Source organism: Pristiophorus japonicus, unplaced genomic scaffold, assembly GCF_044704955.1.
Source record: "Pristiophorus japonicus isolate sPriJap1 unplaced genomic scaffold, sPriJap1.hap1 HAP1_SCAFFOLD_112, whole genome shotgun sequence".
NCBI classification, from domain to species: domain Eukaryota; kingdom Metazoa; phylum Chordata; class Chondrichthyes; family Pristiophoridae; genus Pristiophorus; species Pristiophorus japonicus.
The window spans coordinates 933,323-947,310 of NW_027250777.1; the positions used below are offsets into that span (position 1 = coordinate 933,323).

At 46.3% G+C, this 13,988-nt stretch overlaps 1 pseudogene; it reads left to right on the plus strand.

Annotated features, from left to right (window-relative positions):
• LOC139241615 (uncharacterized) overlaps positions 1–13,988 on the plus strand; it is a 117,857-nt pseudogene that overhangs the window by 82,916 nt on the left and 20,953 nt on the right.

Here is a 13,988-nt window from a genome sequence, read left to right on the forward strand (position 1 = left end):
GATGATATTGTTAAAAATTCGGAATGAGTGGCAACCCTTGTTGATAGATACGGGAGCCTTCATGTCTTCTGTACAATCAAAGCTTAAACTCCCCGCCTTCACTGAAACACAGGGACTGTCAGGATTCCTGTGACAAGTCTCCACATTCACGGTGTCAGAACCAGTTAAAATGGGTTACCAGGAAGAATCTGTGGAACATCGATTTGTTATCACTACCAATCTGGACTGTAACTTGATGGCTAGAGACCTCCTCTGCTAATTCCATTTGGAGTGAGATGAAGGGATTATTGTAAAACAAGGAACATTTAAGCGGCAGTATTATACCACTAGAACCCCTCAGTGGTGGTCTCTGGACCTGCCGCAGGCACCCTATCACGTGACCATAGCATACGATCCCAGTGGAAAGAATCAGGACCTGCAGAACTTTTATCAGGATCACGAAGGGGAAGTGAAGGAAATTCTATTAAGGGCTAGAGTGACTGGACCGGAAGGGAAGGCAGATTTTGAGGAAATGGACAACTCCCAACGGTGGCACCACATATTACTCGTGAAGTATTACCTCCCCACCACGCTAAAGATTTGGAAGTTATGGTGCGCCAGGCTATACACGAGGCTGACCCTACCAGCCGGGAAGTGCAGATTATAAAACATGGCCGTACAGTTCAATTCCACGGGGACCCCGAGAAGTTCTTAACGACTCTGCAGCATCATACTGGCTCTAATATACCTGACTATGTGGATCCTCATATGTGGGCAGAGGACCCCTCCCAAGTGGGTTATATTCCCATTGACCCAGCCCCTGCATGCTCTGGTTCCCAACCCAGCACAGATACTGTTATTAATCCCAGCAAACGCCAAGATCTTCGCTATAATAGACCTTAAATATGCCTTCTTCGCTTTGCCGCTAACCCAGGCGAGTCAGTACCTATTCGCCTTCACTTACCAGGGACAGCAATATACCTGGACTAGACTTCCCCAAGGGTTCATCCACTCCCCGACCTTATTCTCAAGGAGCCTGCAGAGACAGTTACAGCCTCTCACGCTGACTAAGTGATCCACTTTGATTCAGTATGTGGACGATTTACTGGTAGCCAGCGCAGATGAACCAAGTAATCAGGAGGATGCTAATCAGTTGCTGAATTACTTGTCCTCCATGGGATACATAGTTTCCCCATCAAAGGTCAAAATTGGCCAGTCTCAAGTCAAATTTCTTGGGATCATTTTATCAGGCCCCCACCGAGCCTTGGAGGCATGTCGAATCGAACCCATCTGCGAGTGTGCAGTCCCCAGCATGGCTAGACAAATACGGCAGTGGTTGGGGATGATCCTGGATCCCTAATGTTGCCCTGATGACGAAGTACCTCACCCCGCATACAAATAAGGAAGGCAGCTTTGAAATAGAAAACGCAGACGTCCAAGACTTTAAGGAAACAAAGACAGCCCTGCTGCAAGCTCCAGCTTTGGGCCGGCCCCTCTACGACTGGCCCTTTCAACTGCATTGTACAATCCTGAAAGACTGTGCTACTGCTGTCTTAAGTCAGAAACACGGGGAAATGCATAGGCCTGTTGCCTACTACTCTTCTAAAATAGATCCCGTTGCCTTGGGACACCCTGTATGCACTCAAATATTAACCGCCATCTACAATAGCCTTCAATCTGCTGCCAACATCACCCTCCAGCAGCATATTGTTGTGTACACCTCTCACTCCGTAGCTGCCCTCCTGGGCCAACTGCAGACTCAACACCTTACCATGTCCAGGCAAAGCAGATATGAGATCGACTTACTAAACAAGCTAACCTTTTGGCACTGTGCTGCAATTAATCCGGCCTGTTTTCTTACTGATTCACCCAAGATGAGGAAGAACCCAGTCATGATTGTTTATCTTTTTTCAAGAGGCCTCATCAGTCAGGGAAGATTTAGTTGATGTACCAATGGAAGATCCAGACTGTATTATGTATGTTGACGGAAGTTCTTCTATTAATCCAGAAGGTACACGAATCTCAGGATACGCCTTAGTAAACCAGGAGAATTGCGTCTTGGATCTGCCGCCTTTGAAACTGCCTATTCTGCCCAACAAGCTGAACTATTCGCCCTCCGCCCGACCCTGTATTTTGGACAAAGACCTCAAAGTCAATATCTATACCGACTCTAGGTATGCCTTTGGGGTGGCCCATGATTTCGGACAATTGTGGAAAAATAGGGGATTCCTAACCTCACAGGGGAATGAGATATCCCATAAGTAACTCGTATCTGATTTGATGCAAGCCCTCATGCTCCCCAAGCACATTGCCATTGTTAAATGTACCGCCCACACCACCGGAAAATCCCCAGTTGATATAGGGAACCATTGTGCTGACAAAGAGGCTAAACAGGCCTCTCGTGACCAAAAGATGGTAGTGCCCGAAATGATGAGTCAGACGAAAAGTCCTGCGAAGGATAAGTTATCCTCGGAAACACCAATGCCAACCATCCAAGATGTTATTAAAGCACAGGAGGACGTTCCTGAAAAAGAAAAACTGTTGTGAAAAAATTATGGATGTACTTATGACAATGTTTCTAAACTCTGGACCACTCCCGTGGAACAGACTTGCATGTCTGACGAGTTGGCTCTATGGGTTATTGAATGTATGCATTTTGCTACTCATTGTGGAGCAAGGACCACGAGTGACACACTTTTGGCTACTTGGTGGTACCTAGACTCCAGGCGCTCGCCCAGAACATCAGTAGTCGTTGCCTGGTTTGCCAGCAACATAATCCAGGGAAGGGTGTCCCCTGTAATTGGGGTAAAACGGCCCTACACGAAGGTCCCTTTGAGACATTTCAGTTGGACTACATTGAGTTGCAAATAGTTCAGTATTACAAATATGTGTTAGTAATAGTAGATGTGTTTAGCAGATGGATTGAAACCTACCCTACCCTGGACAATAAGGCTCAAACTGTTGTTAAGGTGTTAATGAGAGAAATTGTTCCTAGATATGGTATCTCAGTTCGACTGATGACCACCTATGTTCTTTCTCTGACTCATGCTCTGCGACTAGCTCACAACCAGGTTCGAGAGGCTCACCTCGACCTCCCAGTTTTACCCGTATAGTCCCTCGTGGTACCAGGGAAGTATGTCCTGATTAAGAAATGGATTCGGAAGGGATTAGAGCCACGATGGGAGGGGCCTTTTCAGATGTTACTCACCACCCCCATTGCAGCCAAGGTTAAGGGGAAAAGTGCCTGGGTTCACCTGCACGACTGCAAGCTCACCACCCTCTAACAAACCTATTTTACTGATTATTCTATTTCCTGTTTCTGTTCCAGATTTCCTCTTCTCCATAGCTGAATAAGGCCGTCAACATCCTCATTGGAACGTGTACCAGTTTGAACTTTTACCCGTAGTGATAGACAGTCAGCTACACCGACGGTGACCTAAGAAGAGAGACGGGGAAACCGAACTCTTTTAATCAGCAAAATATCCTAAGTGTTATCATTGAATGATAAAAGGGGGGAATGAGAATGCATACTGAACATGGATATTAAATGTATACAGAGATTAAAGTCGAGAAGATGAGAACGTGGGAATTATATATGGACAGTATAAGCTGACAAATAATTCATGGAGGAATAGCCATTACATCTCAGACTCGAGACTGCAAAATGATACAACACTAACACATTTTGAAACAAAACTCACAGCTTGCAGAAAAACCTCAAGGTCTTAGTAGATCATAATGGGCCTTTGTGTAAAAACAGACCATACTAAGGTCAGCTTATGAGTGGACAAAGGAAAAGCGGGATCAAAGGGGATAGGCTGAACTAGGATGTCACTCTAATTGTATCTTGTTATCTTTTACCGAAAATGTATAACCGTCGTCCCTTTATAATGTAACCTCACTTTGTCCATAGGAAGTGAATGCAATCTATCACAGTGCATTCCTTCTATCTGATAAAGTCCTCGATCGAGACTTGCTTTGAAATAAAAGCATGCTTTGATTAAGTCAGAAATGGTATTCGACTCAGTAATTTCGCTAAACCAGATTGAGGATAAAGAATCCATTTTTATCAATATCTCCACAAGATCCTACAAATCCCCTGGGAGGACAGACGCGCCAACATTAACGTCGTTGACCAGGCCAACATCCCCAGCATTGAAGCACCGACCAGATCAGCTCTGCTGGGAAGGGCACATTGTTTGCCAGATACGAGACTCCCAAAGCAAGTGCTCTGCTCGGAACTCCTTCTCGACAAATGAGCCAAAGGTGGGCAGAGGAAACGTTACAAGGAGACTCATAAAGCCTCCCTGATAAAGTGCAACATCCCCACCGACAGCTGGGAGTCCCTGGTCAAAGACTGCCCTAAGTGGAGGAAGTGTATCCGGGAGGGCGCTGAGCACCTCGAGTCTCACCACCGAGAGCGTGCAGATATCAAGCGCAGGCAGCGGAAGGAGCGTGCGGCAAACCAGTCCCACACACCCTTTCCCTCAATAACTAGCTGTCCCACCTGTGACAGGGTCTGTGGCTCTCATATTGGAATGTTCAGCTACCTAAGGACTCATTTTTAGAGTGGAAGCAAGTCTTCATCGATTCTGAGGGACTACCTATGATGAGGAGGCTAGCGAAAGCGGGCGGCACAGGAGGATAAAATGTGGCGGCAGTGAGTGGGAGCAGCGGTAGATCGGAGGAGGCCAGCATCGAGAGAGCGGGCGGCGCAGGAGGATAAAGGGCGGTGGTAGCGAGTGGGAGCAGCGGTTTATCGGAGAAGGCCAGCATCGCGAGAGTGGGCGGCGCAGGAGGACAAAGGATGGTGGTAGCGAGTGGGAGCAGTGGTAGATCGGAGGCGGCCAGCATCGCGAGAGCAGGCGGCGCAGGAGGACAAAGGATGGTCGTAGCGAGTGGGAGCGGTGGCAGATCGGAGGAGGCCAGCTGGTGCAGGGGCAGAAGGTAATCAAAGAAGCAAAAATAAATCGAAGTGTGACGTCACATTCAAGCGGGTAAGTGATTGGCTGGTGGATTAGTGAGTATTTAATATTTCTTTTGCTTTTTATATCCTTAGCAGTAAGAAACCTTGCCATTGTTTCCAAATTAAATTAATTCAGAGGTTAAGTCACAGCAGGGGAGCCCAGACCCGTGTCATGCTCCTCCTCTGCTATGTGGACGCGTCCGGTGTCCCTGACTACTATGTGTGCAGGACGAGTATCCAGCTGCAGCTCCTGACAGACCGCATTGCAGCACTGAAGCTGCAAATAGATTCACTCTGGAGCATCCGCGATGCTGAGGATGTCGTGAATAGCATGTTTAGTGAGTTGGTCATACCGCAGGTAAAGGTTACTCAGGCAGATAGGGAATGGGTGACGCATCAGGCAGAGCAGTGGAAGGAAGGTAGTGCAGGGGTCCCCTGTGGTAATCTCCCTCCATAACAGATACACCATATTGGATACGGTTGGGGGAGATGGCTCATCAGGGGAGTGCAGCAGCAGCCAAGTTCATGGCACCATGGGTGGCTGTGCTGCACAGGAGGGCAGGAAAAAGAGTGGGAGAGCTATAGTTGCAGAGGATTCAATTGTAAGTGGAAGAGATTGGCGTTTCTGCGGCCGCAACCGAGATTTCAGGATGGTATGTTGCCTCCATTGTGCAAAGGTCAAGGATGTCTCGGAGCGGCTTCAGGGCATTTTGGAGCGGGAGGGTGTCGTGGTGCATATAGGTACCAACGATAAAGGTAAAGAATCAGGTGAGGTCCTACAACCTGAATTTAGGTAGCTCGGAGTTAACTTAAAAAGTAGGACCTCAAAGGTAGTAATCTCAGGATTGCTACAAGTGCCACGTGCTAGTCAGAGTAGAAATAGCAGGAGAGTTAAGAAGAATACGTGGCTTGAGGAATGGTACAAGACGGAGGGATTCAACTTCCTGGGACATTGGAACCGATTCTGGGGGAGGTAGGACCAGTACAAACCAGACAGTCTGCACCTGGGCAGGACTGGAACCAATGCCCTAAGGGGAATGTTTGCTCGTGCTATTGGGGAGGTTTTAAACTAATATGGCAGGGGGATGGGAATATATAAAGGGAGACAGATGGAAGAAAAATGGGGACAGAAGCAAAAGGTAAAAAGGAGATAAGGAAAGGAGGAGGCCAGAGAAATCAAAGGTAAAAATCATAAAGGGCCACATTAGAACATAATTCTAAATGGAAAAAGAGTGTAAAAAATCAAGCCTGAAGGCTCTGTGTCTCAATGCGAGGAGCATTCATAATAAGGTAGATGAATTAACTGCACAGATAACTGTTAACGGATATATTTTAAATGGGATTACTGAGACATGGCTCCAAGGCGACCAAGACTGTGAACTCAACATCCAGGGGTAATCAATATTCAGGAAGGATAGACAGAAAGGAAAAGGAGGTGGTGTAGCGTTGCTGGTTAAAGAGGAGATTCATGCAACAGTGAGGAAGGACATTAGCTTGGATGTTGAAACTGTATGGGTAGAGCTGCGAAACACCAAAGGGCAGAAAACGCTAGTGGGATTTGTGTACAGACCACCACTGTAGTAGTGAGGTTGGGGATGGCATCAACCAGGAAATTAGGGATGCGTGCAATTAAGGTACAGCAGTTATCATCAGTGACTTTAATCTACATATAGATTGGGCTAACCAAACTTGTTACAACACGGTGGATTTTTTGGAGTGTATAAGGGATGGATTTCTAGACCTACATGTCGACGAATGCACTTGAGAGCCGGCCATTCTAGACTGGGTCTTGTGTAATGAGAGAGGATTAATTAGCAATCTTGTTGTGTGAGGTCCCTTGGGCAAGAGTGACCATAATATGGTAGAATTCTTCATTAAGATGGAGAGTGACACAGTTAATTCAGAGACTAGTGTCCCGAACTTAACGAAAGATAACTTCGATGGTATGAGACGTGAATTGGCTAGGATAGACTGGAAAATGATACTTAAAGGGTTGACAGTCGATAAGCAATGGCAGGCATTTAAAGATCGCCTGGATGAATTGCAACAATTGTACGTCTCTGTCTGGCGTAAACATAAAACAGTGAAGTTGGTTCAAGTGTCATGAACAAGGGAAATTAGGGATAGTGTTAAATCCAAGGAAGAGGCATATAATGTGGCCAGAAAAAGCAGCAAACCTGAGGATTGGGAGCAATTTAGAATTCAACAGAGGAGGACAAAGGCTTTAATTAGGAGGGGGGAAATCGAGTATGAGAGTAAGCTTGCAGGGAACATAAAAACTGATTGCAAAAGCTTCTATAAATATGTGAAGAGAAAGCAATTCATGAAAACAAATGTAGGTCCCTCGCAGCCAGAATTAGGTGAATTTATAATGGGGAACAAAGAAATGGCAGACCAATTGAACAAATACTTTGGTTCTTTCTTCATTAAGGAAGACACAAATAACCTTCCGGAAATACTATGGGACCGAGGGTCTAGCGAGAAGGAGGAACTGAAGGAAATCCTTATCAGTCTGGGAATTGAGTTAGGGAAATTGATGGGATTGAAGGCTGATAAATCCCCAGGGCCTGAGAGTGTGCATGCCAGAGTACTTAAGGAAGTGGCTCTAGAAATATTGGATGTATTAGTGGTCATTTTCCAACATTCTATCGACTCGGAATCAGTTCCTATGGATTGGAGGGTTCCGAATGTAACCCCACTTTTTAAAAAAGGTGGGAGAGAAACCTGGGAATTTTGGACCAGTTAGCCTGACAGCGGCAGTGGGGAAAATGTTGGAATCAATTACAAAAGACTTAATAGCAGCGCATTTGGAAAGCAGTGACAGGATCGGTCCAAGTCAGCATGGATATATGAAAAGGAAATCAAGCTTGACAAATCTTCTAGAAGTTTTTGAGGATGTAACGAGTCGAGTGGACAAGGGAGAACCAGTGGATGTGGTGTATTTGGACTTTTTCAAAAGGCTTTTGACAAGGTGCCGCACAAGAGATTAGTGTGCAAAATTAAAGCACATGGTATTGGGGGTAATGGACTGACATGGATAGAGAACTGGTTGACAGACAGGAAGCGAAGAGGAGGAAAAAACGGGTCCTTTTCAGAATGGCAAGCAGTGACTAGTGGGGTACCGCAAGGTTCAGGGTTGGGCCCCCAGTTATTTACAATATACATTAATGATTTGGACGAAGGAATTGAATGTAATATCTCCAAGTTTGTAGATGACACTAAGCTGGGTGGCAGTGTGAGCTGTGAGGAGAATGCTAGGAGGCTGCAGGGTAACTTGGACAGGTTTGGTGAGTGGCCAAATGCATGGTGGATGCAGTGTTATATGGATAAATGTGAGGTTATCCACTTTGGTGGCAAAAACAGGGAGGCAGAATATTATCTGAATGGTGACAGATCAGGCAAAGGAGAGGTGCAACGAGACCTGGGTGTCATGGTACATCAGTCACTGAACGTTGGTATGCAGGTACAGCAGGCGGTGAAGAAGGCAAATTGCATGTTGGCCTTTGTCGTGAGAGGACTTGAGTATAGGAGCAGGGAGGTCTTGCTGCTGTTGTACAGGGACTTGGAGAGGCCACACCTTGAATATTGTGTACAGTTTTGTTCTCCTAATCTGAGGAAGGACATTCTTGCTATTGAGGGAATGCAGCCAAGGTTCACCAGACTGATTTCCGAGATGGCAGGACTTACATATGAGGAGAGACTGGATTGGCTAGGCTTATATTCACTGGAATTTAGAAGAATGAGAGGGGATCTCATAGAAACCTGTAAAATTCTGATGGAATTGGACAGGTTAGATGCAGGAAGAATGTTTCCGATGTTGAGGAAGTCCCGATCCAGGGGTCACAGTCTAAGGAAAAGGGGTAGGACATTTAGGACTGAGATGAGGCGAAACTTCTTCACTGAGAGAGTTGTGAACATGTGGAATTCTCTTCCACAGAAAGTTGTTGAGGTCAGTTCGTTAGATTATATTCAAAAGGGAGTTAGATGTGGCCCTTATAGCTAAACGGATCAAGGGGTATGGAAAGAAAGCAGGAATGGGGTGCTGAAGTTGCGTGTTCAGCTATGATCATATTGAATCGTCAAGGGGCCGAATGTCCTACTCCTGCACCTATTTTCTATGTTTCTTTGATGCTATGATGATGATGGTGACCCAGAATTGGACACAATACTCCAGTTGAGGCCGAACCAGTAATTTATGCAGGTTCATCCAAATATCCACACTTCTGTACTCTATACATCTATTCATGAAGCCTAGGTTCCGCTAAGTCTTTGTAACCACTTTCTCAACCAGCGCTGCCACCTTCAATGATTGGTGCACATATACCCCTGGGTCTCTCTGTTCACACACCCCTTTACAATTGTACCCTTTAGTTTATATATCCGCTACTCTTTCTTCCTACCAAAATATATCACTTTTGAACGTTTCTACGTTTAATTTCATCTGCCACATGTCCGCCCATTCCACCAGCGTGTCTATCTCTTTCTGAAGTCTATCACTACCTCCTCACTGTTCACTGTTCTTCCAAGTTTTGTGTCATCTGCAAATGTGGAAATTGTGCCATGCACACACAAGTCGAAATCATTAATATAGATCAGGAAAAGCAGTGGCCCTACTACCGACCCCTGGGGAACACCACTTCATCCAGTCTGAAAAACAGCCTTTCGCCACTTTCATATCCATGCTGCCACTTGTCCCCGTTATTCCACGGGCTTCGATTTTGCTGGTATTGGTAACACGCCTGGGATCACTAAACACAAAACCCAGTCTGTTAATCACTTTCAGCTACTGGACTTAGCATGTGTCCCACAGCATCTGTTCGACCGTCAATATGTGAATCGAGCATCATGCCTGAAAACCTGGTTAAATTTATATCCACTCAGCAAATCTATTTAATAAAAGCCTGTAGGCCAATAAGACACTGTTAAGGTGCCAGTGTGTTGCTGGTTTGCTTGGCATTTTGCCTGTAATGGACTCCGTATTTTGGGCTCCATAGTTACGAAAGGATTTACTTGCATTGGAGGCTGTTCAGAGAAGGTTCACTCGGTTGATTCCGGAGATGAGAGGATTGACTTATGAAGATAGGTCGAGTAGATTGGGCCTAAACACATTGGAGTTCAGAAGAATGAGAGGCAATTTTATCGAACATAAGATAATGAGGGGGCTCGACAAGGTGGATGCAGAGAGGGTATTTCCACTCATTGGGGTAACTAAAACTAGGGGACATATTCTTAGAATAAGGGGACCGCTCATTTAAAACTGAGACGAGAAATTTCTTCTCTGAGGGTTGTAAATCTGTGGAATTCTCTGCCCAGGAGAGCTGTGGAGGCTGGGTCTTTGAATATATTTAAGGCGGAGATAGACAGATTTTTGAGCGATTAAGGGAGTAAAGGATTATGGGGAGCGGGCAGGGAAGTGGAACTGAGTCCATGATCAGATTAGCCATGATGTTATTTAATGGCGGAGCAGGCCCGAGGGGCCAAATGGCCTACTCCTTCTACTATTTCTTATGTTCTTATGTTGTAACTGAACATTTTTCCCAGTCTAACCTTGTCTGTAATGAAATATGTGTCTTTTAATAAGCCTCAGGTCCTTGCTCATGTCTGCTGCAGATTCCGGAGTTGAATCCAGAGATGAGGTGATTGACTTATGACGATAGGTTGATTAGGTTGGACCTATACACATTGGAGTTCAGAAGAATGAGGTGATCTCTGTGTGGCCCTGAAGGACTGTATCCAGGCTGAAGTTCTGTTCCCCCTGTAAGATCCTCCCCACAGATTGTCCTTTCTCAGCTCCAGCCAAGTGATACTAAACACTCAGGTGGGAAAGACAAAGATCCACAGCAATGTGTTAAAAGCAACACTAATTTATGTGTCTATATCCCAAATATTAAACTCCAGTCCAGTTACAGGAGTTATTACCATCAGCATTACAGGAGTTACAAACCCCAACTAACAGATTGAACACGATTCAGTCCGGGATGTGATTAACAGCAGCAATAACAGCAGAATCCAACCCCTGCAGTCACTTGTGAACTCGCTGGTGTGTCAGCAGGTGCGATGACCGAATGAATCGCTTCCCACATCAGAACAGGTGAACGGTCTCTCGTGAACTCGCTGGTGTCTCAGCAGGTGGGATGAAGTCGTTGGTGTCTCAGCAGGTGGGATGATGCAGTGAATCCCTTCCCACACTTAGAGCAGGTGAACGGTCTCTCCCCAGTGTGAACTCGTTGGTGTGTCAGCAGGTTGGATGATGTAGTGAATCCTTTCCCACAGTTGGAGCAGATGAACGGTCTCTCCCCAGTGTGAACTCGCTGGTGTGTCAGCAGGTGGGATGACCGAGTGAATCCTATCCCACAGTCGGAGCAGGTGAACAGCCTCTCCCCAGTGTGAACTCGCTTGTGTGTCAGCAGGTGGGATGATATAGTGAATCCCATCCCACAGTCAGATCAGGTGAACGGCCTCTCCCCAGCGTGAACTCGCTGGTGTGTCAGCAGGTGGGATGACCGAGTGAATCCCATCCCACAGTCGGAGCAGATGAACGGCCTCTCCCCAGTGTGAACTCGTCGATGTGTTTCCAGCTGGGACGGGTAGTTGAAACGTTTCCCACAATCCCCACATTTACACGGTTTCTCCCCAGTGTGACTGCACTTGTGTCTCTCCAGTTTGGATGATCGACTGAAGCCTTGTCCACACAAAGAGCACGTGGACCGTTTCTCCCCACTGTGAAGGGTGCCTTCTGCTTCCATGGTCAAAGGCTGATGATATTCCAGTCCCGATGTAGCGAGTGATTCTGTCAGATCTTGAGGTGATGTTTGGTTTGAGCTTCCAGTCTACAAATCCTCCCCTTTTAACACCCTGTAAAGTGAATTTCAAACAGGAAAAGTGAGTGTGAGAGAGAACCCACAAAAAGACAAAGGCAGGTTGTGAAATTGAGCTTGAAGTATCTGGTCATTTATGGAGCAGGCACTCGAAAAAAGTGACCATGAAAGCTGCCGGATTGTCATAAAAACACATCTGGATCACTGTTGTCCTTCAGGGAAGGGAACCCACCTCCCTCGACAGGCCCACATGGGAAATTGTTGGTCCCACTGGGCCCAGAAGGACTGGGTGTGAAACCCAGCAGCTTCTCCCCCATCTCCATCCAGCTCAAACTGATGTAACAAACAGACCCACACAGGAGGCCAGTGAGTGACTTCCACATCCAGCGCCCACCTGAAACAGAGCGGCTGGGAATTGCTGGGCCTGCTGTATATATGCAAGTTGTTGTTTTCCTGGTGCGGGGGAGATGCTGCGCCCGTGGGTTGCTGGTACTGGGCCCGGTGGCTCTGAGACAGGGTCTGAGAGCCGCTCTCGATGTTGCCCGGGAAATGAGAGCCACACTCGGTGTTGCCCGGGGAACGAGAGCCACACTCGGTGTTGCCCGGGGACTGAGAGCCACACTCGTTGTTGCCCGGGGACTGAGAGCCACACTCGGTGTTGCCCGGGGCTTGAGTGTCGCACTCGGTGTTGCCCGGGGACTGAGAGCCAGACTCGGTGTTGGCCGGGGACTGAGAGCCACACTCGGTTAAAAAGGAGGCAGACAAAAAGCAGGAAACTATAGACCAGTTAGCCAAACATTTGTGGTTGGGAAAATGTTGAAGAGTTCATTCTTAAAGAAGCAGTAGCATGACATTTGGGAAAGCATTATTCGGTCAGGCAATCAGCATGGATTTATGAAGGGGAAGTTAAGTTTGACAAATTTGCTGGAATTCTTTGAGCATGTAATGAACAGGGTGGATAAAGTGCGTGTGGTGTATTTGGACTCCCAGAACGCATTTGACAAGGTGCCACATAAAAGGTTACTGCACAAGATAAATGTTCACGGGGCTGGGGGTAATATATTAGCATGGATAGAGGATTGGCTAACTAACAGAAAACAGAGAGTTGGGGTAAATGGTTCATTCTTGGGTTGGCAATCAGTAACTAGTGCGGTGCCGCAGGGATCAGTGCTGGGACCCCAACTATTTACAATCTATATTAACGACTTGGAAGAAGGGACCGACTATAACGTAGTCAAGTTTGCTGGCAATACAAAATGGGAGGAAAAGCAATGTGTGAGGAGGACACAAATAATCTGAAAAATGACACAGATAGGCTAAGTGAGTGGGCAAAAATTTGGCAGATGGAGTATAATGTTGGAAAGTGTGAGGTCATGCACTATGGCAGAAAAAAAATCAAAGAGCAAGTTATTATTTAAATGGAGAAAGATTGCAAAGTGTTGCAGTACAGCGGGACCTGGGGGTTACTTGTACATGAAACACAAAAGGTTCGTAAGCAGGTACAGCAGGTGATCAGGAAGGCCAACTGAATCTTGGCCTTTATTGCAAAGGGGCTGGAGTATAAAAGCAGGGAGGTCTTGCTACAGTTATACAAGTTATTGGTGAGGCCACACCTGGAATACTGCGTGCAGTTTTGGTTTCCATATTTATGAAAGGATACACTTGCTTTGGAAGAAGTTGAGAGAAGGTTCACTCGGTTGATTCCGGAGATGAGGGGTTGACTTATGAGAAAAGGTTGAGGAGGTTGGACTCTACTCATTGAATTCAGAAGAACGAATGAGAGGTGATTTATCGAAACGTATAAGATAATGAGGGGTCTTGACAAGGTGGAAGCAGAGAGGATGTTTTCCCTGATCGGGGAGACTAGAACTAGTGGGCATAATCTTAGAATAAGGGGCCCCCCATTTAAAACTGAGATGAGGAGGAATTTCTTCTCTCAGAGGGTTGTAAATCTGTGGAATTCGCTGCCTCAGAGACCTGTGGAATCTGGGACATTGAATATATTTAAGACATAGATAGACAGTGTCTTAACCGATAAGGGAATAAGCGTTTATGGGGAGTGGGCAGGGAAATGGACCTGAGTCCATGGTCGGATCAGCCACGATCGTATTAAATGGTGGAGCAGACTCGACGGGCCATATTGCCTACTCCTGCTCCTATTTCTTATGTTCTTATTTTCTTATATAGTGGGTGTCTGGTATGGGAGTGTTGATTTGACTCTGTAG